This window comes from Nilaparvata lugens, chromosome 4 (assembly GCF_014356525.2).
Source record: "Nilaparvata lugens isolate BPH chromosome 4, ASM1435652v1, whole genome shotgun sequence".
Taxonomy (NCBI): Eukaryota; Metazoa; Arthropoda; class Insecta; order Hemiptera; family Delphacidae; genus Nilaparvata; species Nilaparvata lugens.
Window position 1 is genome coordinate 71,957,765 of NC_052507.1, and position 25,814 is coordinate 71,983,578.

At 34.7% G+C, this 25,814-nt stretch overlaps 1 long non-coding RNA gene across 1 annotated transcript in view; it reads right to left on the minus strand.

Moving 5' to 3' along the window:
* LOC111049087 overlaps positions 1–8,470 on the minus strand; it is a 29,702-nt gene extending 21,232 nt beyond the window's left edge. The window contains exon 1 of the long non-coding RNA XR_005571116.1: positions 8,294–8,470. This is a non-coding gene — a long non-coding RNA (uncharacterized LOC111049087). The remainder of the gene's footprint in view (positions 1–8,293) is intronic.
* Positions 8,471–25,814: the final 17,344 nt, after the last annotated feature.

The following is a 25,814-nucleotide window of genomic DNA, read 5'->3' on the forward strand; positions in this document are numbered from 1 at the left end:
AAATATAAGAAGCTGTATTGGCTGATCGGAAGAAACTCCGTCCTTTCAATCCGAAACAAAGTACTTCTGTGCAAACAGATATTAAAGCCAGTATGGAAGTATGGTATACAACTTTGGGGGTGTACCAAAGACAGCAACATCAATGTCATTCAACGTTTTCAAAGCAAAGTGCTAAGGAACATTGTGGATGCTCCTTGGAATGTCAGGAACAGTGATCTTCATAGAGACCTTCACGTCGATCTGGTGTCCACCGAGATCCAGAGGCATGCGGAGAGGCATGAGGGGCGACTGCACCAACATGACAACGTCGAGGCGATCCAGCTGCTAGACAATGGAGGGTTGGTGCGGAGGCTCAAAAGGAGGAAACCGTTTGATCTAGTGTAGTGCTTGTTCAAGTAGTGTCCAGTGAAAGAGCAGAGCAGTGATTAAGTGAATCTAGCTTCTATAGTGCAGTCAATAAGTGTACATATTAATTAAACAATAGCAGTAAGAGTTTCTAATGAGAAATTCACTGTTCAATTTTTCAAGTAGTAATTTAGGATAGAAAAAATTAGCTCATTAGTCTTTAGACTAGATGGCTATAGTATTGACCAATAGGAAAAAAAATGTATTACATTTTAGTTTATAAATTCCTGTCTTTTCAAATTGTGAGCTGTCTATTTTTCGTGTTTTTAGTTGGGGTTTCAAGTTGTTGTTGATTCTAAATACTGTTTTGTAGCCTGATTTTTTGAATATGTTTGCTGTGGATTGTGATTTTTGATTGAAATATGTTAGTGTGACATATTTGTTGAGATTTGGGGGTTTCTGTTTCTTGTTTTTCATTTTATGAAGTATTTTGTCTATTACATTGGATGAGTAGCCATTGTTTTGTGCCAGATATTTTATAGTGTTCAATTCTGTCTGGTAATCTTCTTTTGTAAGTGGAATGCTTATTAGTCTATGGATCATGGAGTTAAAGGCAGCAAGTTTGTGTTGTGGTGGATGATTTGATGTCTCATGTATGAGTGTATCTGTCATTGTGGGCTTTCTAAAAATACTAAATCTTGGTTTGTTGTCCTGTTTTGATATGGAGAGGTCCAGCATTTAGAACCAACAACAACTTGAAAACCCAACTAAAAACACGAAAAATAGACAGCTCACAGTTTGAAAAGACAGGAATTAATAAACTAAAATGTAATACATGCCCAAAATTCTATATCCGACAGACCGGCCGTAGCTTCAAAATAAGATACAATGAGCACATAAAAGCAGTAAATTCAAATTCAGAATCTACATATGCAGATCATTTAATAGCCACAGGACACAATCACAAAAACATACATACAGATATCGAAATCCTACACATCTTCAAAAAAGCCACAGACTCAACACACTAGAACAATATGAAATTTTTAAACACCTCCACTATGACAAATCCAACTTATCAAATGATCAACTTAACTTCAAATCAAATGTAATATTTTCCCACATTTTGGCCACACAGTCCAACCCATAAGATCAAGCGCCCCTGGTGTCAGGCTGATGAATCATTTTTATCTGACTTATAGTTATTTCTTAATTAAGGATTATGTCCTTCAATGTCGATATATTTCAAGAAGAAGACATGAAATTTTCGACATGCTAGAAACTTTTTTGTTTCAAAAGATGAGTAGGTGGTGAAAGCGGGAATGTTTCTCACAAATAATTGAAATTATTTTTCCAATTGTCAAACACACTTGGAAGAGCGTATTTTGGCCTCTCAGGAGTTTTAAAGTCAAGGATAGCAGTTGAATGGTATGCCACCATATATGCTATCAATAGCTGGGATCAAGAAAAACAAAAATATAATTATTGAAAAATTCAGGAACATGGCAAGCCACATGATTATAAATAGTGAGAATGACAATCTCGCCTCTAATAATCCGAACAGTGTTTCAATACAGCCTTTCTAGAGGCAATAGCTGCTTGCCTTTGAAATAATTCAGTCAAATATATCGTATATTGCCAGCCTTCAGCATACAATTTGTTACACAATGCATACCATGCAGCCGCTCTCCTAACTCTAAAATTCCTTGGAGAATTCTTCCGATCACTTTTGCCAATTGGAAAAATAATTTCAATTATTTGTGAGAAACTTTCTCGCTTTCACCACCTACTTATCTCTTGAAACAAAAAAGTTTCTAGCATGTCGAGAATTTCATGTTTTCTGCTCAAAATGTCTCGACATTAACGAACATAATCATCAATTAAGAAATAACTATAAGTCAGACAAAAATTATCCAGACACCAATAGAAAGGAGACATTCTCTCCGTTAATTTGATATGAAATTATTACGCATTACGACGCCCCATGATTCTGAGAAAAATGTTATTCAAAAGAAAAACAAATCTTCGAGATGTTTCCAATTTTATCATAAAAGTTAAATTTCCTTCTTATCCTTCAACCCTGGAGCTCTTTTAGTACTACTAGGATATCGAGGAATATATTCTACATCCAATTCTGACATTGAAATGAAAATTTGAGTTAGTTGCAATTTTACATGATTTGGCAACCCTGTAATTTCTTTGGATGGAGGGCCAAGTCTCAACTTATTCCACACAAACTATAGATTGACCAATCCTAAAAATTCAGGTATTCCATGACATCTATTTGGGTTTGCATCTACTCCAAAACAATCAGTGTTTGCTCAGTTAAGTCTAGAACTTAGATTTAAACCCTATGTCAGTCGAGGGTTTAAAATCACACTGTTTTAAGTTCTGGACTTAACGATTTTCGATAAATCCTCGACTCGGAGAGTGGCGAGAATCTAGTTCAAGTCCTGGACTTAGAAGCCCTTCACTCAGAAAGCGGAATTATAAACTCCAGGGTCTAACATGATCTCTAAATTCCAGAGTCTATTCAAGTCCACGACTACGTTAACGCTCTGACTTGGAAAACCAATTTTCTGAATCCAGAGTTTAAAGCCAGTTGAAGTCCAGAACTTAGCTAAATCCTGAGCTCGGAAACCGGCCCTGAGTCTGGCAATGTGTGCACATTCTCATGAGAGCCAAATGTATCCTATTTCAGCTGAGAAGAAATTCTCAGGAAAGCAGGGCTGACACAAAACTGCACCAATACCAACATACACAATCAAACAACATAATATTACAAACATAACATAATCATATAAAATAACCAATAGCCTATTTTTTTAATATTATAACAATATATTTGATGAAAAATCAATCAGCAAAGAAAATTACAACATTGCAAGATCTGCTGGTCTGAACTAGGTAAAATCAAGGGTAAAATTATAATAGATTTTATTGTATTACAACATTACCCTGGTAAAATGAGATCCTTAGCATTGAGATCTGTTGGAAAATTAAAAGGTTGAAGAATATAATTAGTCTAGTTAAGGAAAGGTTATAGAGGGAAAAGTTGAGAAGACAATTTTTGACCCCGCAGTTCTGTTTAGGGTAGTAAGGAGGTAAACATATCAAAATTCCCCACCCTTACCCGCTGTACTAAGCGGGTGGGGGTGGTTTAAAGGTACCATTTTTTGGTTTCTCGCATAAAACTCAAAAACTATGTATCTTAAGTATTTGACTGTCATATAACAAATTAAAGCTTACATAATTTCCTACAATATTTATCCTTCAACTTTTTTCATATCTCCCCTAGTTTTCGAGATATCGGCTCTTGAATGTGTGACATTTTTGAAAAAAAAAACTCATGTGCCACCAATTTTTTCTATTTTTGCTCTCATAACTTTTTAAAAATCGATGGGAAAAATCAATATCGATTATGAGCTTATACAGCATTGAATTTTCTTCTATTTGATGCATAATTTCACACCTCTACGAATTTCCCTACACCTTTTGCAGCAGCTTTAGTGTTGAGTGTGAAATCTCCATCATTGCAAAAATAGACCAATTGACAAAGGAATTTGGAGGGAATGTTTTAAACCAAATTTTTGACTTTGCAGCTTTGTTGAGACTAGTTAAGAGGAGAACATATCAAAAGTCCCTATTCCTAACTCATGTGCTAAAGGGGATGACGGTGGTTTAAAAGTTTCATTTTTCAGCGTTTTGCTTCCACGCTTATATCTTGAGAACAATGCATTCAATCGAGATAACTAACAATTCAAAAATTAAGCTTGATAAATTCTCTACACTTTTTGTTGAGTGGAATTTTGTGATATTCGCCATAGTTCCCGAGATATTCGCTCTTGAAGGTGTGTAATTGTTAAAATAACAGGTTTTTATCCAATGTTTTGCTCTTTCAGGGCTCATAAACTCTTCAACAATGCATCGTAGAGATAATTACTCATTGTAGGTTTGTAGAGCATTGAATTCTCTCTGGAATGATGTACTATTATTTTACTATTTCGAGTTTTCCTTTCATTGTTATAGAAGCTTCAATGCAGGGGGTGAAATTTTCATTGCTGCAACAATTAATCGTTTGACAATGACATTTGAATGGGGTGTCTGTGACACAATTTGTAACTTTGCAGCTAGATTTGGACTAGTTAGTAGGCGAACATAGAAAAAATGCACATCTCTATCCCCTCTGTTGAAGGTGATGCTCTAGGGGATGTCTTTATGGGAATGGAACGAAACTCACAGCCAAGCTTTCCAGAGATTAAAACAGGCTATATGCAGTCCTCAAGTATTAAGAGCATTCGACCCAAAGAGCCCAATTGATATACAATGTGATGCATCAGAGGAATCATTCGGCTTTTGTATGCTTCAAGAAGGAAAACCATTGTACTTTGGATCAAGATTAATGACAACAACTGAAGAATCCTATGCTCAAGTGGAAAAAGAAATGCTAGCCGTTTGCTTTGCCATAAACAAACTGTCACTCTGTCACTATTTTTACTGATCACCTACCTTTGGTGTCAGTAATGTCCAAGCCAATGGATAGAATTTTGAACAACCAACTGAAAAGGCTCAAACTGAAGCTTAACAATTATTATACTTTGGAAGTGAAATATTTACCCAGAAAATATATGTTCATTGCAGATCATTTGTCCCAAATAGGGATCAAAAATACGACCAAAGAGGACCAATCAATGAAAGACTTTATTCACACGCTGGGATCTACAGATGTAAAAATAAGTGAACCTAAGCTAAAAGAATCTGTAGAAAAAACCAAAGAAGATGAAAATCTAAGAGATGTTATATCATATCTGCATGAAGGATGGCCTGACATGAACGCGATAACCAGTGATGTGAAACACTTTTACAGAATAAGAAAATTTCTTGCAAGTGAGTAATGGTTTATTGTATTTTGGAACAAGGTTAATTGTACCTCTAAAACTCCGGAATTTTATAATGAGTCGCTTACGTGAGACTCACCTTGGCAGTTCGAAGATTAATTCTCTTGTTGATCAGTTCTACTATTGGCCAGGTATATATTCAGATATTCACAATTTGATATTATCATGTAACATTTGTCAAAGGTTTAAAAAATCAAAAACTAAAGAGCCACTGATCAATCACGACAATTCAGATAAACCGTTTTGTAAAATTGCAGCAGACATTGCAGAAGTTGATAGATTGAAACTACCTATTGTAATTGTTTATTATTCGAGATGGATTGAAGCATACCCAATCAATAGCAAAAGCAGCTTCACCGTAATTAAAAAAATTAAAGAAACATTCAGCAAAATTGGAATACCTCAAACACTAATAGCAGATAACATGCCATTCAATAGCAGAGAAATGCATCAATTTGCAGAAAATTGGGGATTCAAAATTACCACATCAAGTCCATACCATTCAAAACAAATGGATTAGCAGAAAAGGCAGTTGGAATATTCAAAACAATGTTTAAAAAGGCAGCTGCAAACAAGCAAGATTTGGAATTGTATTTACTAAATTATTGTAATGCTCCCGTAGCTGGATTGGGATATACACCTCCACAGCTTCTTAATAGCAGACATATAAGCACCCAGATTCCTATACCACATTACGCATTGAATCCAAACTTGTACCTAATGAGATAATCGACAAGATGGCAAAGAATCAATCGATTCAAAAACTTTACTATGATCGTAATTATCTAAAAACACCGAAGATTTTGTAGTTGGAGAGGAGATATATATGCAGAATATTCATAACAAAGAATGGGAAAAATGAAGAATAATTGAGAAACTACCAGAACCACGTTCATTCCTGGTTAGAAACAATAATGGCGGTGTTCAGCGAAGAAACACAATTCATATACAAAAAATAAAAATGGGAATATAGGATAATATATGACTAATAAAAGTCTTGAAGAGGGAGATGTTACAGATGGTAGTTATTATTAACATCATATGATTTCAATACACTAGTTACCAGAACGTTAATATCAGTTTAGTCTTGAATGTATTAAAATAAAGATGGTTGGTTGATATGAAGAGTATTATTTATTCAATATCTAACAGGTGGAGTGAAAGCCATTGGTTTTATGAGGAGCATTGGTGTTTTCTATGAGGTTCACTGACAGTTTTGAGTGGATTCCATTAGTTTTACAGAGTTGCCAGGTTGTGGGGCATGGTTCCTCCATAGTGAGATGCACTTAAAACTGTTAGCATTGGTCGAATTTGATGCTATCTATAAGGAATGCTGTCAGCATAAGTGAATCACAGTTTAGAGATGGCTGAGTAAGGCCACAGGTATTGATGGGGTCATATTGTAGTGGTGGGTAGGGGTTTTGAGGTGTTAATTTGAGTGCTATGTATTAAGACTCTTTTCTGTTATTATTGTTACAATGAGAAGCTTTGGAAGCATATTCTATAAGTGATGCTGTCAGTAGGTTAATTATGAGGTTTTTTAGTGATAGTTTTATCGTTATTGAACCATAACTTTGTCAGGAGTGGCTCCATTACTAGTTCACGCCTCAGTAACAAAGAAGACGTCTCTGATTGGTCAATGGTTGGTTAGTCACCATTTTACCTTCAAAGCTCACAACCAATAGGAATCAAGCTTTAGACACATGTCACATGCAAGTCATTTTCCAATAAGACTGCTTGTTGAATGTAAGGCGTGGCACACATTAGAATACCTGAAAAATTTGCTGGGTCTTGAGTTAGTCATCTTTCTTTGAAATTCTCAAAGTGAAAAAATCTGTTTATTTTAGAAGAAAACCGAATACAATAGTTATGGAGTTGAATTGTGTTCAAGCAGTGAACATTAAAAAACCTGCTATAGGCCTCTATAGATTTTGAAAATAATAATAATCTTTTTGGAGAGTTGGCCTGACTCTAATTCAATACAGTTGGGACAGAAAAAGTATTGGGTCAGGAGGCGTCAATTTGCAAAACCCAACCAGATCTAAGGATAGATGATTATATTGACATAGTGTACTACTTGTATTATAGTCTACCACTTAGTAGGCATACCAACTCATTCAGATATTTAACAGTTGGAGAGCAAGATCTTATGCTGTCATTAACTCAAAAATACAATCAGTTGTGGACAAGGATATCTACAATAATTGGCACACAAATAATAACAAACACAAAAATAGCAATGGCTGATTTGCTGGAGGATTTAGACATTTCAATTATTTGGCACCAGAATTATATAATCTACTTCCTGCAAACTTCAAACAGATTAATCTTCCTAGACAGTTCAAAACAATAATATACAAATGGTTGATGAGCAAAGGAAGACAGAACATAGAAAACATTATTTCAAACAACAACTCATATATTTTTCAACTAAACACCTAACGACTTAATGAACATAAATTAATTTGTGTTTTGTGTTTGGATTAGTAATAAGTAAGTATCACTAATCCAAACACAAAACACAAACAAAATTCACTCTAAAACATGGTATGCCATTGATAGTGGAGTAGGTCAATTTACACACAGAAAACACTGAACATGTAGAAGACACATTATAAGAAATTTCTGAAAATAACCATTGTATGTAATTGTTAAATAATATCTAATATTTTCTGTAATTGATGTAGTAGTTTTAGTTTTTTGAGAAATAAAAATTTAATAATTCATTTATTTTATTCAAAGTGTATCATAGCATACTAATTGCCACATAGTTTACTACTACAGTATTATAGTCAACCTCACGAAAATAGTCCGATGAGAGTAGATGCAATTGCAATGTTGCCAAATAAAAGTTGATTAATATATGATTTTAATATCTCAATCAATATAGTATAATCACAACTGATTATAAATGAAAATTCATCAATATTTTAAAAATACACCTTCTAAAGAATTTCAATTTTCTGTTGGTGGGGGGGGGGGAAATCCTTTCACTTGTTCCAATTTCCATTGGACTATTTTCTTGCAGTTGACTATATTTCAGGCCATACCTTCATTGCACTTTCGAAATATCCCGTTTGTAACCACCACGCATCCCTACCCCATAATGTCCCCTGAATCTGTACCCTTTTTCTCACTATCCGTCTGCACCACGTAATCTGTGGTCTCTGCTGCTACAATTGAGTCTCTGTGCGTACTCTGTGGTCACACAACAGTTGGATTCAAAACTGCAGTCTTCTCGGTTGAGAAAGGAGACTCAGTCTCTGAAAACTTTCCCCCATATCTAATGTAAGTTTTTAAGTGTTTTCAATCTATTTTTATTGTGTCTCCTGTTTTAATTTATATATATATATATATATATATATATATATATATATATATATATAATATGATCTGTATATTATACAGGAGTCTATTTGATTTCTCAAAGTAAGATGATTTGAACAGACTTCCTGTTTGATTGACAAAGGGAGCCCAGCTCCCTCTAAATATCATATGCATGTATGATAATTATATCAAATCAAATCAAATTTATTTTCCATTTTCAAGACAAAAATACAATTGAATAATAACATACTATTATGCAATATTGTATACAAAATAATACACTTAATACAATACAGGAAAAAAACCTGCTAAGGCATAAGCCTGAGTGCAGGTAAGTTGCAAATAAACTTATCTAGTGCATCTTAATAATAGGAATATTCTATTATTTGTAATTATGATAAAGCTCAATGAAGATAATGGAAAAGAATGCTCAAAAAAGAGAAATAATGAGATGGAATGACCAAAAACAGAGAAAAAACAAAAAGGAATGAAATGAAAAAAAAAACAATGACAATGCATTGATGAAAAAAATATTATTGATTGACAATGGACAATATGATAATATAATAATCTACTGAGGGTAATGTGCCATGCATAACGGAAATGTGAAGGAAGGGAATATGGATTTGGAGACAATGTAATTCATTTATGGTAGAAGTTAAAGACTGATGCACACCTAGAAAATATTTAATAGTGACGAATTGGATATTATCCATTCATCAAATTGATCAACTCTTCGATCAACTTTTCTGTTTTTCTACTTTGAATGAATTTAGTTGGAATGTAGTTAACCAATCTATTGGCTATGAAACTAAGTTGTCTATTGCAAACCAACAGTCTAGATCTAGCAGCTGAAAAGCTGGATGTTTCTCTTAAACTGTAGTGTGTTCTTCATAGATGGAAGTTATCTTTATATCTATTCATATAAAGAATAATATTTTTAATGTACAACTGTTTTATTGTGAGTACACCAAACTCATAGAAAAGGGCATTGCTAGGATAGCGCCTTGGTTTACCCAATATGGCTTTAATGAGATATTTTTAAACAACGTGTAATTTATTTAAATGCGCATTCAAAGCTCCACCCCAGGCTTTGATGCCATACTGCAGGACACTTTGTGCGTAGGCATCATAAATCATTTTTGCAAGTTCTAGATTTTTCAGACTACTGATACTATGAAACTTGTAAATAAGAAACTTGAGCCGATTACATAAATTATTTATCTGTGCATCCCATCTCAAGTGAGGGTCCAACATTATGCCTAAAAATTTACTTTTTTTCGCATTTATTATTTTTGGACAATTACAAATATTATCTCTATTGCATGATAATGAATGGATATGTAAAGTCTCGTTTCTATCAGGTTGTCCTGCCAAGTTGGGTGAGAAAGTCATGAAGAGGCTTTTTTCAGAATTTAGTGTTAATGTGTGTCTATCTAGAAAGGATTTTATTTTGTTTAACCCCGATTCACTACTTTTGATTATATCATGCCAAGCGTTTCCCATGAAAATAAGCGTTGTGTCATCAGCATACGATATTACTTCACAATCATCAATTTTTAATTTCAGTATATCATTCACGTAAATCAGGAACAGAATTGGTGAGAGTACGGTCCTTTGTGGCAATCTGTAATCAGTTAAATACATTTACTGTTTTTTAGCATTTGTGAACAGCCCTTTAAATAATCATCAAATAGCTTTAGTGGTATACCGCAATTGCCTAAGCACTGCAACTTGTGTAAAAGCTTGGAGTGTGGTATGGTATCATATGCTTTACTTAAATCCAACAGCACTGCTAGGGATTTTCTATTAATATTGAAATTATTATTTATGATATTGGTTAGTTTGATAATAGCATCATCTGTGCTCTTACCTTCCTGAAAACCATACTGATTACCGCTGATTAAATTATATTTTCCTAGGTAATTCATTAGTCTACATCATATTATCTTTGAGAAAGCACTCGATAGACTAATTGGGCGATAATTTGAGGGATCGTCTGGGTTTCCACATTTCAATAAAGGGACAATATGTGCTACTTTGAAGTGCTCCGGAAATACGCCTTCTCTGAAAAATTTATTTATTATGCAGGCCAGAGGTCTTGCAACAAACAAAGCAATTCTTTTCAAACATACATTATTCACTTTTTCGAATCCAGCAACAGAGTTGTTTTTTAGTGTGTTAATATTACCGCCACTATTTCATTCTCTGTAGTCGGGAAAAGAAAAACCGATGCTGGAGAAGTAGTTTCAGTAAGATTTCTACAATCCTCTGTACTGTTAATACTGCCCAGTTTATCTGCTAGAGTCTTCCCGACTTCCACAAAATATTTATTAAGTGTATCAGCATCAATTTTTGGATCAGTTTTATTTTGTTTGATATCTAAGATATCATTAATGCATGTCCAAATTTTTCTACTATTTCCATTCACTGCGAAAAGTTTTTCTTTATAATAGTTGAATTTACTAATTTTAATTAATTCATTTAATGCATTTCTATACCTTATGTATTCATTTTTCAAGATATTGTTTTGAGGCTGTTTACATAGTGTTCTGTGCATTTTATCCCTCACACGAATGGAGTGAACTAAACCAGTGGTTATCCAATTTTTAAGCGGTTTGAGTTTATGAGAGATTTTCTTCTTGGTGGTAATATTCTGTGCATGGAAATCCAATCTATTGATAAAAGAGTTAAATGATTCATTGGCGTTTTAACATTTGGGTCAATTACATAATTCCAGTTTTCTGATTTCAATTTGCTTATCAAGGCATCATAGTTGATTACTTCTATGAGTTTAGTCTTTGTATCATTTATTTTTTTAGTTTTCATCTTCTCTAATATTGAACCAGTGCTATAGTGGTCAGTAATTGCTGTTTTGAAGATAACGCCCCGGATGTGATCGGGATCAAAAGAGGAGTTCTTTAGAAATATGTGGTCGATGCAAGACTCTGATGTCTGATTCTTTCTAGTTGTTTTATTGATATAGGATTTAAAGCCGTTGATGGACATAATATTCATGTATTCATTTGAAACGCTGCATATGATATGTATGTATAATATATTCAAAGTATTTCAATCTATTATATTTTCACAAGATAGCTGAGCCTTGTTGAGATGAATGAGCCTCCACTTGACTTTCCTGTTCTCTAATTATATGCACTTATATCATAACCTCCCTGTGAGTTGCTAGTCTCCTATGGGGCGCCTCCCCAGGTGGTGGATAGAATAACTCCCAGGCATTGTTCCTGGGTATGAAATGTAACTAAATATATTAATTATTTAAATTTCCCGGAAGTCTTCAGTACTCACACAGCAGCCATATCACTTTTTTCACTTATATTTATTTCTAAATAATGGTTGAACATACCAAATTAAAACTTTCCATAATCTTCCATAACAAATGGGCAAAGCTACAAAAAAATGAAGATAATTTTTAAATTGATTAAACAAAATGAGGGTCATTGAAAATGTTGTTCCTTAAATAACTCAAAAAAACGTTGAATTGAGAAATTCCCTATCTCTCTCTACATCTATTGCTTAATAATCTATTGCTATACTGTCAGATTAAAGTGAATCCTTATCTCGACAATAATCTAAGTTCTATAATATCCATATTATGCTTGGTTTCCAACTGACAGTCAAGAGTTCAATCAAACTGTTTATCAATATTATGCATGTGTAAAAAATTGAGCTCTTTTGGTGTACAAACATCCCAGTCGTTATTGTTAAAGTGTTTTCTCCGACAATATGTAAGTATAATTGGAATGAGCTAGCATATCTAATAATACTTACATATTCTCAGACCTATTTCACTCGGGGGTGGGCTATCTTAATACTCAACGTCTATAGTTACCATGAAACTGTCTTAAGAATATGCGATTCCCACTCACATTCAATTCCCATGAACAAGAATTAAAACTTCTGATGTTATCCTCATTCAAAACCACTAAATATTCTTTCGGTAACTTAATAGTGTGCTTAAAGTCACCTTCACTATCAATATCGATAATTTTATGGTGAATTTCGCCATTATCGGCAAATGTTACCTTCGTTACTACGAACCAATCAAAAGGATAAAATTCATAACTCCAATCGGCTAGTGGATTTGCTTCTACAGAGAACTCATTGAAACTTCTCCAATCAAAATAGTGAGACATTATGTGAACTTGTCAGCTCGAGTGTTTAGAGTGAAGTGACGCGCGTGCTACGCCCCCTCTTGTTGAATGTTTCCCCAGAGAAATGACGCGTGTGCTACGCCCCCTGTGGGTGAATGTTTCCCCCTCCCCAAATTCTATAGATAAGAGTGTTCGCCTTTATATATCTCCTACATAAAACTGTTACATTCAATCATAGACACATGAAAAAATGTATAGTCTGATTTATCATCTTGAAGTAGCATGTATTAGCAAGAAAACCGTTAAAGTTCACTGTGCTTCAAATTTCTCCCTCATATGCCAAGTGTTATCCTTTCACAAGATTTTATGTTTTTGGAGACAATACAGAGCCTTTATATTGGGCTAAACCCATTTTTGTAGTTATCATTTCTGCAACCTGATTTTCGGAAAGGTTATGTTGCTTAGCTTCTATCCAATTCATATCAAAGCTAACGCGTGCATACCCGCAGATGATATTGTAAGCTATCTTATGGATGTATAAATTAAGATAATCTATGAATGCAGCTGAACATTGCAGTCTCATAACAGACCCCTCTTCCGAATTTCTAATTGCCTCAGCTATTTCATCACGAACGCTTTTCACAACGACTTCCATCTCATTTTTCTTAATAAAATCTCCTATATCATTTTTAGTTGCATACTTGTCTGCAATTTGATTAATCAGAATAGCAATAGCATCTTTTGTAATGAATTGTTCAATACCATCCATAATATTAGCTTTTATTGCACTCGCCATTTCAGATAATCATTTTTCAAACTCTTCCTTTGTTGATGAAGAACTAGTCAATTTCTGCAAAGTAGATTCCAAATATTGCTCATCAATTGGCGATGTGTGTGTTTTATTTACTTTAGTAAAAATTTCTGTACTAAGCTGTTTTAATTTAGTATTGAGGTAGTTTCTGTCCAAGACCTCCAAATTCTTAATTTTTTCTGATATGGCTTTTAGTTTCTCATCTAAATAACCTTTATCAACTTTATCATTGTTAATACTGTCCAACTGGGATGAAAAGCTGTCTGTTAAAGTTTTCACTTCTCCTAGAGCAGATTCTAAAGTTAGAGTTTTTCTCTGCAATAGCTTTATCAATATTGGCACTAAAATTTTGTAATGAACAAAATTAGTATTAATGGAAAATTAGTATTTTCCGAAACGAGTTTGGTTTCGAGACTGATTCCTTGCTGATTTATCGATTCAATTATTTTCTGTGTTATCGAGTCAATATCGCATGTAAGATTAGCACTACTAGGTGTAACAATCCGACCGAATCAATGCAAAGTCATCGTAACACTAAACAATTAGTTTTGCTTCTTTTAGCTCCTTAATTACAGACGCGATCTCAACATCATGTCCAGTGTTGCCAGAAGCTTTTGAGGAATAGAGTAAATTAAATCTTTCCACTAATTCGTCAAAATTATCAAAGTATTGATAAATTCTATCATGAGAATTATTTTTTGCAAATTTCAATAAACCCCATTCCTTCTTTTTACTAATTTTTTTTACTGGGAAATAACTTCTGAATCATTTGCGATTTAATTCCCTGATTACATTTAACATACCCTCTTCGATCTAAATGTATGCCTGTAAGTGTTAAGATTTTTTTATACTTATCCAGATCTCTCTGATTATAAAGATTCAAATTCGGTCTTGAACTGAATAATAACTCAAGTAAACCATGTGTTATACGAAATCTTTCATTATAAATATCTATATAACCATTATCGAATATTACTTGCTGATTTCCAATATAATACACATCATCTTTAGAATCATATGAAATTCCATAACTAATTGAATAGTCCAATTTTTCCGCATGAAACGTTTTTAGGTATTGTGACAACACCTCATCATTTTTACTGGAACCAAGTAAACTGTTTTCAAATTTAGTTGAGCTTAGAAGATTCTCTGTTGAACTCCCATAGCTTTTATCATAACTCGACTCCCCCTCCTCATCCTCCTCATCATCAATCTCCATGCCCTCTTCTTCCTCTTTTACTTCTTCCGATTTTGGTTTTACACCATGATTAGAGTGGAAACTAGATTTGTTTTTTCCCAGTTCAATTATGGGCTCTATCAACGGTGAGAGCGTTTTCCTATTGTATTCCTCCAATCGTTTTTCAAAATTGAGTAAGCTTTTGGAATCTTGGTACTTGCCGCTATTAATTCCACACTCGGTCATAATAGTTACAAAATTATGAGGTTTACGATTCCAAACTTTATGACAAAGTTTACTGAAATCTTTATAAGAAATATCTCCTCCAACATGATCTCTGTGAATTAATTTGAGACTCAATAAATCTATCTCGAAGATTATAATCATATTTGCATTGTCCCTAGTGAAATGTTTCTGCGTAGCTCCATAACTCTGATTTAGATATGCTGTGTCAATATTACGATGTCGGCCCATAGTAAAATATTCTCTTATTTGAGGTACATGATTAAGTTGTAAATCGTCAAATATAACTAAAGAATATTCTGATATTTTGTTTGGATGTGGTATAGATTCAGAATTGTTGTTTATATGGAATTCAATATCCTTCATGTTGGAAAAAACGTTTTTTAAAAAAATATATTTATCTTGATACTCACTCTTGGTATGCAAGTATACAGTTTTAAATCTCAACCCATTCTTTGAAAAAATTAAATTAAATAGCAAATTGGTCTTACCACAGCCTGAAGAGCCTATTATAAGGATCCTTGCATTATTAGGTAACAACTTACCATTTTTACACCATGCTGGGATTTCTTTCTGTCTTATAATATTGTCGAAATTCACTATCGGGATATTACTCATGTTAGACACGTGTACAGCATGTGATCTGATAAGGAACTAATCATTTTTTGTAAGTTATCAAGGGGGTGTGTCACTCACCACATGGCTCTCTTACCGTGTATGGCTTATCACATCGGAATGTGGTCGACGCGTGCGCTGTCACTCCCCTTTCGCAGTAATGCACTAGCAAACTTATAGAAGTTTCTCACTTCAATATATTGTTTCCTCTCTCTCCCGCACCCTCTTTACCAGAATGCATATGGTCTGCTTCTCCTTATCTATGGCTTAGTGAAAGATTTTCTAAAGCAAATTACGAAAATGGAACTACAGATTGAAATGAAACTGAGAAGTATTTCTTTGATAATGACGTATTATATCTACACCAAATCTTTGTGACATTTACAGTGAATGCAATGTATTACAATATGATATTACAATAGATTATTTTTCTTCATCTAATAGTTGACTTCTACTAATATAACTAGGTGTTGAAAATCCAATCCACTTAACAAGCAATCCTTTTTTGTCACGCTTTAATATTTTTTCAATCAGATATACTTGTCTCTCCGATTCGTTTAATTGTGTTTTTTTAATTTCTTCTCCATAAAACCTACCACTAATTACTTCTCCGTTTAGATCTCGCAAGCTGTACGTTACAGGTTGAGAAGGGAATATAGAATGAATCACAAAATACTCTGTGCTCCAATTTATGTTATAAGATTTATCGAAAAAACCCTTTTCTTTGAGATTCGTACAACATCTCCTAGCTTAAATTTTTGTTTTGAATTTTTCAATTTATATCGTGTATTGAATGCAGAATTCAAAGACATTAAAACATGATTACAATCTTTTTTCTGCACATCTCTAGGTTTCATTCTAATTGAAGTGTGCATTGTTGCATTATAATCACAAACCAAACTGTCTAGCTGCGTTATCCAGTTTTTGGTTCCACGTTCAATTAAATATCTATAAATTTTTGCTTTAATTGTTCTATTGAACCTTTCAACTATGGAAGCTTTCTTATCACTAAAAACATGGTAATGTTTAATACTGTATCTATCTAATAATGCTTCAACTTTTGAATTAAAGAATTCTGTTCCCTGATCTGATTGAAACAACTTAACTCCCTTATTTTTAGAAATAATTGGTTTGCATGCATCAAATACAGATTGACTTGACTCGTCTTTTGATGGTACACAATATTCAAATTTTGAAAAACAATTAATAACAACTAAGATAGACCTATAATCTTTATTAAAACGTGATAAACTACTCATCTCAATGAGATCGGCTTGAAGCAAGTCTTTTTCACTTTTCAACTCATATTTGCCAGTGGGATAGTTGACACGTGGCACGCTATGAAGTTCTAACGCTATCTTAGATCTAATTATATTCATATTCACAACAGGAAATCAAAATTAGTGGTGTTGGATGATCGTCACGGGACATACTGAGCAATCAGTTAGAGTGTTGTCGGCACTCTATAATGTCCAAAAGGCAAAGTGTCCACACCCTTCTCTGCAATGTATCTCATGTCGTCATAAGGACTCAAGCTGATTTTTGCACATTCAATCAGATACATGGTGTGATTATAGGATCTCATCATATTGAATTTTTCAATTTGTTCACAATGTTCAATCAACGATTTCTTGTATAAATTGAAATTAAGTTTTCTACATTTCACTCCGGTCTGTACACCCTTTGCTACACATTTATTAACAGGTTCTTCATTCTCATTACATACTAAATATGAGTAAAGTTTAGATCGAAGCCCAATAAATTGATGGACGGGTTTCAAGGCAGTCTCATCCTTGAACTTTCCTACAACTTTATTTCTCTCCATAGAAAAGCAGGGGTGGTAAGGGGGGTAGTTACTAGTATCGAAAAGGTTCAAATTTTCTTTAATCAACTGATACACATCCTCCACTTTTACATTTAAAAGAAAACTATCGGTATCGGTCATACAGAGCTCTATGCGATCCCATGGTATATTTTTTTTGTAATTTACAATAGAAAAAATCGTACATATGGAATTCACTCAACTCCAGTACGGAAAACCCAGAATAGATAGGCTTGTTCATTTTTAGTTCCAACTTACGAGAGAAAACGGCGATCACGTTCAGACTAATTATTTGCCAGCGTTTGCATAATGGATTTGAAATGTACTTATCTAATTGTTTTTCATCTGTGATAATTTTAACATTGATATGCTTGCGAACTGATTGTATAGTTTTTCCAAAGATAAGATTACAACAGGCCTTAAAGAGTGATACTTCAAATTTATTTTTTGCAGTCTGTCTATTGCGGATATTGAAGTCGATGTAGCTTTTCAGCCAGGGAGATTGGGAAAAGCTAATTACGCAATGTACTTTCATTAATTGCAAACCGAGCTGGAGGTAGAGTTTTAAATTGAGGTAGTGGACAATGTACTTTTCATGGTCAAAAAGTGTGTTCATGAGCTTTTTGGTTCCAGTTTGACCGTTCTCATTTGTTTGATAGTTTGACAGCAATTCGTGTGGAGGTGTTTGGTGGAGAGGCGCAAGTGGGAAGCTGGCATGCTTATCATGTAACTCTTTCAGATACTTGAGATCACATTCTATTACATATCCAGTTTCTGAATTGCTGTCCAAATTCACGAAATTAAGCTTGGAAATTTCTTCCTCTGTGAGGAATTTGAAATTTCCAACAGGTAAGTTTCGACTCATAGCTTCCGAGTATAAACTGTTCGCATCAATATAAAGGAGATAATTACTCGGTTTTGAGGGGTCATATGTCTCAGGTAGATGCTTGTTATTTGCCTCACAATAACGTTTACCGATAAATGAGACCCCACCCCTCATCACCAAACAGCCTCAAACATGAGATGCATGTCAGGATGTGTGATCAACTCTAGTTCAACCTTAGTGTACTTCAACATACAATTCCAGGTAAAGTGCGCGAGGGAAACAAAATGAGTGACATCAAGGCCGTATAAGCTAAAAAGCGTAGACCTCATAGATTCAAAAACTTCCGCTAATAGCAACACATCCAAACATAAATAGAAATCGTGATATTCACTGAGTGATTTCAGTTTGAATGTCGAGAACACTCTTTGCGCATGCTCATATTCTTCGCAAGACAGAGGTGTATCAGTTTAATCATTATGAAAACATTTGATGAGAGGGAGTGATGTTTCCCCGAATTTTTCGGGACAACTCATGTATGAGTAAGGATATATTCCTTTTTTTCAACAAGAGATGTCTGTGTTCGTGTGACTGGTCATGGAACACTGAAAATAAACGTTCAAACTTCTTTTCCATGTCTGTACTCTCTACCAAACTATGCACCAATACTTCCAAGGATTCACTCATAAACTTGTAGGAATCTAAAAATTTAATTTTGCCTACTGAAAGTGTCAAAAATCTCTCTGACATATTTGCGATGCAGGAAATTTCTTTCAAGCATTTACCAAGCGCTTTCAGAATGAAATGTGAATCAAACCCAGAGAAATTGTGAAAATAACACAAAATGTACTCCGGAGTACGAGCTGATAAATTACAAGAAACGTGGGCTGCACATAGGTAATTTCCGGTTTCATGCGTGTGGTGACGACATTTAATATCGGTGTCTAAGGATGGTTTGGCGCAAAGCCCACAGTTTACCAAATTTTGAAATTCGCGCTCTTGACTTTCGGATAAATGTTGCATCGGAATTTCACGTTTCATATCCTCATACAAAATGTCACCGAGATCTGTAATTTCCTGAAGAAATTTCTCCATGATTTTTTTTCATCTAAACTACTTGATCTATGGAGTACAGGTCCGTAAGTGATTTCCCCATTCACATCGATAACAACAAAACAATAACCGCAGGGAATATGTCGCGCTGTTTTCTTTGTATAGCTAAGAGTAATTTCATTGGAATCGGATTCATCATCATCATTATTATCGATATTAACAACGTAAGTTTCTAAATCCGCGTAAATGGTATGCTTTTTCTTCAACGTGGTGCCTAGTTTCTTAAATTTAATTGTATCTCGGCGTTTAGGATATGAAACACGCTGTGATTCAAACTTGGAACAAAGCTGTTCATGTTTCATCAAATTTGCTTTGGCATCAGAATTTTCAGATTTGTTGGATGTAAATCTATGAAAACAGAAATTACAAATGTGTACTTGACTGTGGTGTTTTGAAAGGTGAGAGAGAAGACACGATAATCCGTTTTTCCCGTTCGCGGAATTAATTAAACAAAAATGCGTTCTTCCTGCATCGGCTTTCAGCATTAAAAGGTTGATTTGGTGCTTACAAGTGCAGAAAATGCTCGTGCGGTAGGGGAAAAACTTTTTGTTGTCATACGCAATGACGTGAATTGCAATATCCGGATTCAGTATTTCAAATTTCTTAATATCGCATGTCATCACCGGAAAATTTAAACCTCGCATATTAAGTGTGTGAGCAAACTTGCTCAAATACTTTACAGTCAAGCGTGAGTTCATAGGTTTCTGATGGAAATATGCAAGGACTGACCATAAAAAGCATTTTTTGTCAGACAAATTTTTGACATTTATAATACTTTTTTTTTAAGAAACTGGGGTGTTTGAATGAAACTGGATGTGAATATTGGATTAAATTTAATCACGTTCACATCCAGTGAGTCAATTTTCTTCAACACCCAACCGCTGCCATGTCGAACGAAGTTCTCAAAAGATGACAGGATTTTTCTTATAGCCAACATGAAATGGTCATTAAAATCTTCATAATACTCAAGCACGTTTAGTGCTATGTTGGAGTAACTATGAAGATTGACGAGAGATGCTAACCCCATCATCCATCACCACTAATTTATACAATAAAACATTTAAGACAATGAACCATTTTACACTGCCATCATGCCGTGCCGCGTGCTCTCTAATTATGTCGAAAACGCGTCGTTTCGATCTCTCGAGCATGTTCTTGATGGCGATTTCCTCGGGATTCTCGATGTTAATATGATGGCGGACTGCACTGGAATTCACGCCATGTAGTCTGCATTCCCTCGGAATGATGATGATGATGATGTTGATGTTAGATTCTGAAAAACAAAAGAATAACGATCAGGATGATATAGAATTAGAGTGATAGAGTACAACTGTATGTTTTTAGATCAGTTGTGAATTAGCATTGGTAGAAGAACGCTGTGTGAAAATGTTATCTCAACAACAGATAATGTTGCATGAAAGATTAAGATTATTAACTTTTGATAAAAGATGGACGAAATCTTCTCACCATTTGTCGGCGGAAAACATGGCGGAAGAGGGACTTATATTTGCATGTGTACCAGACATTGTGCGCTGTGTATTTTGTTCAATTTATTTGGGAAAATGGGGAGAAAGTGACATACCAGCAATAGAACATTCAAGGTACAGTCCGAACTGTGCATTGAGAAGGAAAGATAATATAACAATTGAAGAGGAGAATTTCGATAATAATATTCTATGTCAATATGAAGAAAGATATTTAACTTTTAATCGTGTAGAAGATTCATCTGTTCAAGGAGAGTATTTTGAAAATCATCATTGTCATCTACATTGTGACTATTGTAAATCATTATCTGATAAAGCAGACTATTTTGCGAGAAATGGTTATTTCTTACATAAAAATCACTATCTGCAATGTGTCTATTGCAAATATATTATCGAAAATCCATTTGAAAAAGTAATAAATTTACCGTTTTGTTTATATGAAGAGTGTGAGAAAGAAGGGGGAGGAGAAGATTACCCAGATAAAGCACATCGTAAAGATGAGCTAAAATCGCATGCATGCAGTATGCTGTAGAAGGTTTTTTGTCCTCCGAGGACAAAAATCCTCCCCTCCGAGGACAAAAATCCTCCCCTCCGAGGACAAAAATCCTCTCTCTGATGACAATAATTTGTCATCTGATGACAATAATTTGTCATCAGAGGATAATTTTCCTCTCCTACGACTCCCCTCTGATGATAAAATCAAAGTAAAAATGTACTTATTTGTGTTGGTTGATGCATGAATGACAGGTATCTCCTCGGCTATAGATGTGCAGGTATAGATGGCTATCCGGCTATGCTTCCTTTTCGTATTGTGTGCTAACCTCTCAGATATGTTGCCTTGACGAGAGCTCAGCTGGTTATGACGTCGGAAGCCAAGTTGTGAGGTGAGCACTCCAATGCTGTGAAAACAATGAAATATTTAATAACTGATGATATTAGAAATCAATAAGCATCACAAGAGGTGGGATGCTATTCAAAAAATATGGAATGTTTGAGTGAATGTAACGGTTTTTTATGATAGGAGAGAATACTTACAAATCTGAATGATGTTGATAACGATGTGGGAGGATATAGCAGCAGGTGTTGTTCTGTGCCTAGTCCTAGGGGAGAATTTTTTTCGTCTTGTAGCACGTGTGGCTCTCACTCGCACGAGCCTGGAACAGAGAGAGAAACACATGCTATATAAACAGATGTAATGCGAGCAAAATTATCATTTACATCAGAGTCAGATTTGAGTGTACTCTACTTCACTCATCATATGAGATGAGTTCGTCATCTTCATCAACCTCGTCCTCATTCATCCTCCCAGATAGCCCACCACCACATGATCGTATCCTCAACTACTGGCAACAGAAAGCTGCCCTCACTGCCAAGGGGTCTGCTGCTGCACTTGCTCCTTCTCCGCTCACCGTGGAACCACCATTGCTGGGGGAGATCGGAGATCGTGCTGGGTGACAGTCCAGTTCAACACTTGGCTCCAGCTGCTACCTGGGCACCGCCACGTGTGGTGCCAACAACTCTGACCAACAACAACAACATGAAGTAGAAGCAGGGGAAGAGGAGGAGGTTGGTGTTTGATGAGCCTGAGGTTAGCGGGGATGAGGACGAGACAATCTTCTCACAAACAAAGGTTGGTTTCAACAAATATTATTAACTTGTATGTGTACAGATTTTTTTTTTTATAAAACAATTGATCATTGGAAAAAATCTGTACACATACAAGTCTTTGATTATTATTATTTGATACCAAGGAAATATTATTTGAACTGTTTAGAGATGGAATTGAATCACGAGATATTATTGTTTGAAGTAATTGCTCATGCATAAATTATTTGATAGCAAGAAAATATTATTAAAAAAATGGTTTTCAATTCTTACCTGTTTACACTTGTTGTTGTTGTTGACAAGTTCACAATGAATAGTAGAAACACAGGCAGAAGAATGGTTCACCTTTCATGTCCTTGCACTCTGTTGCGAATGATATGTAAATAAGCTGAGCTCCCCTTTTATAGTTTGTTGCAATCATGCACAGAGCCAAACGTCTTTACTACTACACACACACAGACACACACACAGACACACACATACAGCCAAGCGGTTTTGGTGAGTTGATGCATCGCTCTCTCACACATCTGTTTTGGCATGCATTCCTACAGATATGGGCGGGTGCGATGACATAATTTCTCCCTTTCAAATTGTGTTCACCTTTTCAGATTTGTTATTTGAAATAATATTCTTATCATTTGAACAATGTTATAAGCACATAGCAATCTGATAGTGTGTGTGTGTGTGTGTGTGTGCAAGTGTGTGTGAATTCATTTCCAACTCGATTGAAAATTAAACCAATTCAATTTTCTTTCGATTAAGTTAGTGTAATGATAAATTAATTAATTAACTTCAGTTAATGTTCAACCATTGAGTTGAAAGGTAAGAAAATGGTATGTAGGAGAAAGCAAAGTTCAAGGAAACTAGGTAGAGGAATCTTGAGTTCAGTGGCAAAAGTTTTTAAGGGTGTGATGGGTTTAGCAGGTAATGTGACATCCACTATTCTAAATAAGCTCATTGACCTTCAACAAAATGAAATTCACATTCCTGGCTATCAGTATTGCGGCTCGGGCACCAAGGTTAATGAAAGGTTGAAGAGAGGTGATCAAGGTATAAATTCATCAGATAGAGCCTGTAAGGTACATGATATAGCGTATGCACAAAATAGCGATAATAAAACTCAAGCAATAGCTGACAGAGCTCTAGCAAACGCAGTGTGGGACATATTCAAAAATCCAGAAACACCCCTTACCGAGAAAGCACTTAGCTATCTTGTTACAAACGTCATGAAAGCAAAAGCAGCGTTTGGTGGATCTTTGAGGAAGAAGAAGAAGAGGAAGAATGAGAGGAAAAGTTATAGTAATGATATCAGATGCAAAGCTATAGCTCAGTTGAAAGAGCATATTGCAGGAAAAGGGTATTTTTTGAAACCTTTTCCTAAAATAAATAGTGGGGGGAGAGTTTTAATCCCACCCTCTTTACCACCACCATCATCATATGGAGTGAGTTTATTCCCCCAAAAACAACTTAAGAAACGTAGAACAACAAAGAAGAGTAGGAAGAAGAAGTAGAGGAAGACATGAATATTGAAGGAGAATTGAGTAAACATGATTTGATTGATTGGTCGAAATTATTACAGATTCGGCTAAGAGGTATATATATGCTAGATGCATTACCCAAAAAAAATTCTAAAAACCGAGAATGGCATTGTGAATTTAGCGAGGGAAAGCGAGGATGGCACACATTGGGTTGCATATAGAAAAGTCGGCTCCAATGTTTGGTATTTTGATCCAATTGGAAATCTACAACCGCCATATGAATTGGACAAATATTGGAAAAAAGAAATTGGAGTGAATATATTTTATAATGTAGAGCACATGCAACCATTAAATAATGATTTTTGTGGTCATCTTACGCTATTGTTTCTTGCAAATCAGTCGTAATTAAGTGTTTGTGCTGAACACACATTACAAGATGGTTGTTATTACATTAAGATCTAACACAAGTAACCTCTACGAACATTTACAAGAAATTATAGAATTGGATAAAAATCATGAATGGGAAATTGGATTGATTAATTTTTGTAGTTACAATAGTATTGCAAATGTTAACAAAGGGACAAATTCCAGCTTCAAATATGGTGATAGATTCATTGAGCTGGATACGGGTGCATATGAAGTTGAGGATATTATAAAATCTTTAAAGAATAAATTGAATATTGATGAGAATAAGAATAAACTTATTATATGTGCAAACACAAATACTATGAAGATTGAAATTCATTCTGATAAAGCTATTGATTTAACATGTACTGATTCGATTGGTAAGATACTTGGTTTTGATAATGTTGTTTTGCAAGCAAATAAATGGCATTATTCCCAGCATTTGGTTAACATAACAAGCATTTGTAGTATTGTACTCGAGTGTAATTTAGTATGTGGTAGTTACTCTGACGGAAAACAAAAACATATAATCTACGAATTTTTGCCAAAGGTTCCTAGCGGTTATTTAATAAACGAAGTACCATCACCGATTATTTATGTACCTTTGAATACGCATCGAATTCAAACTATTAATGTAAAGGTAACAGACCAGAACGGATCGTTTATTGATTTCCGTGGAGATACAATTACAATTAGGTTGCACATATGTGAAAAACAAAAGTAAACGTAATGGGTTATCTTGTTTTCAATCCACGTTCAAATAAGACGTGTATGCACAATGTCATTAGAGAGAGCGTCAACACCTAAAAACAAACGTGCTTTGTTGGCTTAAAGTGCAAGAATATTAGAAAAGTCAGGTTTTATAGTTTATTGGCAGAATGTTAGGAGGAGGAGGAGCTGCAATTAGTGAAATTCTGGACGTGGAGACAGAGCTTCGGTTTAATAATGATATAACCAAATTCCAATTCCACACTTATACAGTTTATTCAGGACAATAAATAAAATACTCTGACGAGGCACATATTGGCATAAATTCTTTAGATGTCTATTCTTTACCTTGCAAATCATTTATATTTATTGAGGGAACAGTTAGCTGTACAAAACCGAGAACAGACGTGGCTGGACCACCAGTTGCAGCAGACTATAAAGTAAGCAGTAACGTAATTGGCAACCTTTTTGACGAGATACAATATGAATTAGCAGGTCAGCAAATTTCTAAATCAAGATTGATTGGATCAACATCCACAATTAAAGCTATACTAGTAAAGAATACGCTCGATAAGAACACATATCACTTGGCTGGTTTTGACAGAGCAGGATATGCGCTAACAGATAATAAATTCACTTTCTGTGTACCGCTGAAATTAATCCCCCCTTTTTTTGAAGATTTTCAAAGAATAATTTTAAATTTGAAACAGGAACTCGTCTTATTGAGATCACCGACAGACCTAAATTGTGTTGAGTCTGCAACTGGAACAAGCGTTAGTGTGAAAATTACAAAACTGCAATGGAGAATGCCATACATAACTTTAGAAGATCACATAAGACTGAAA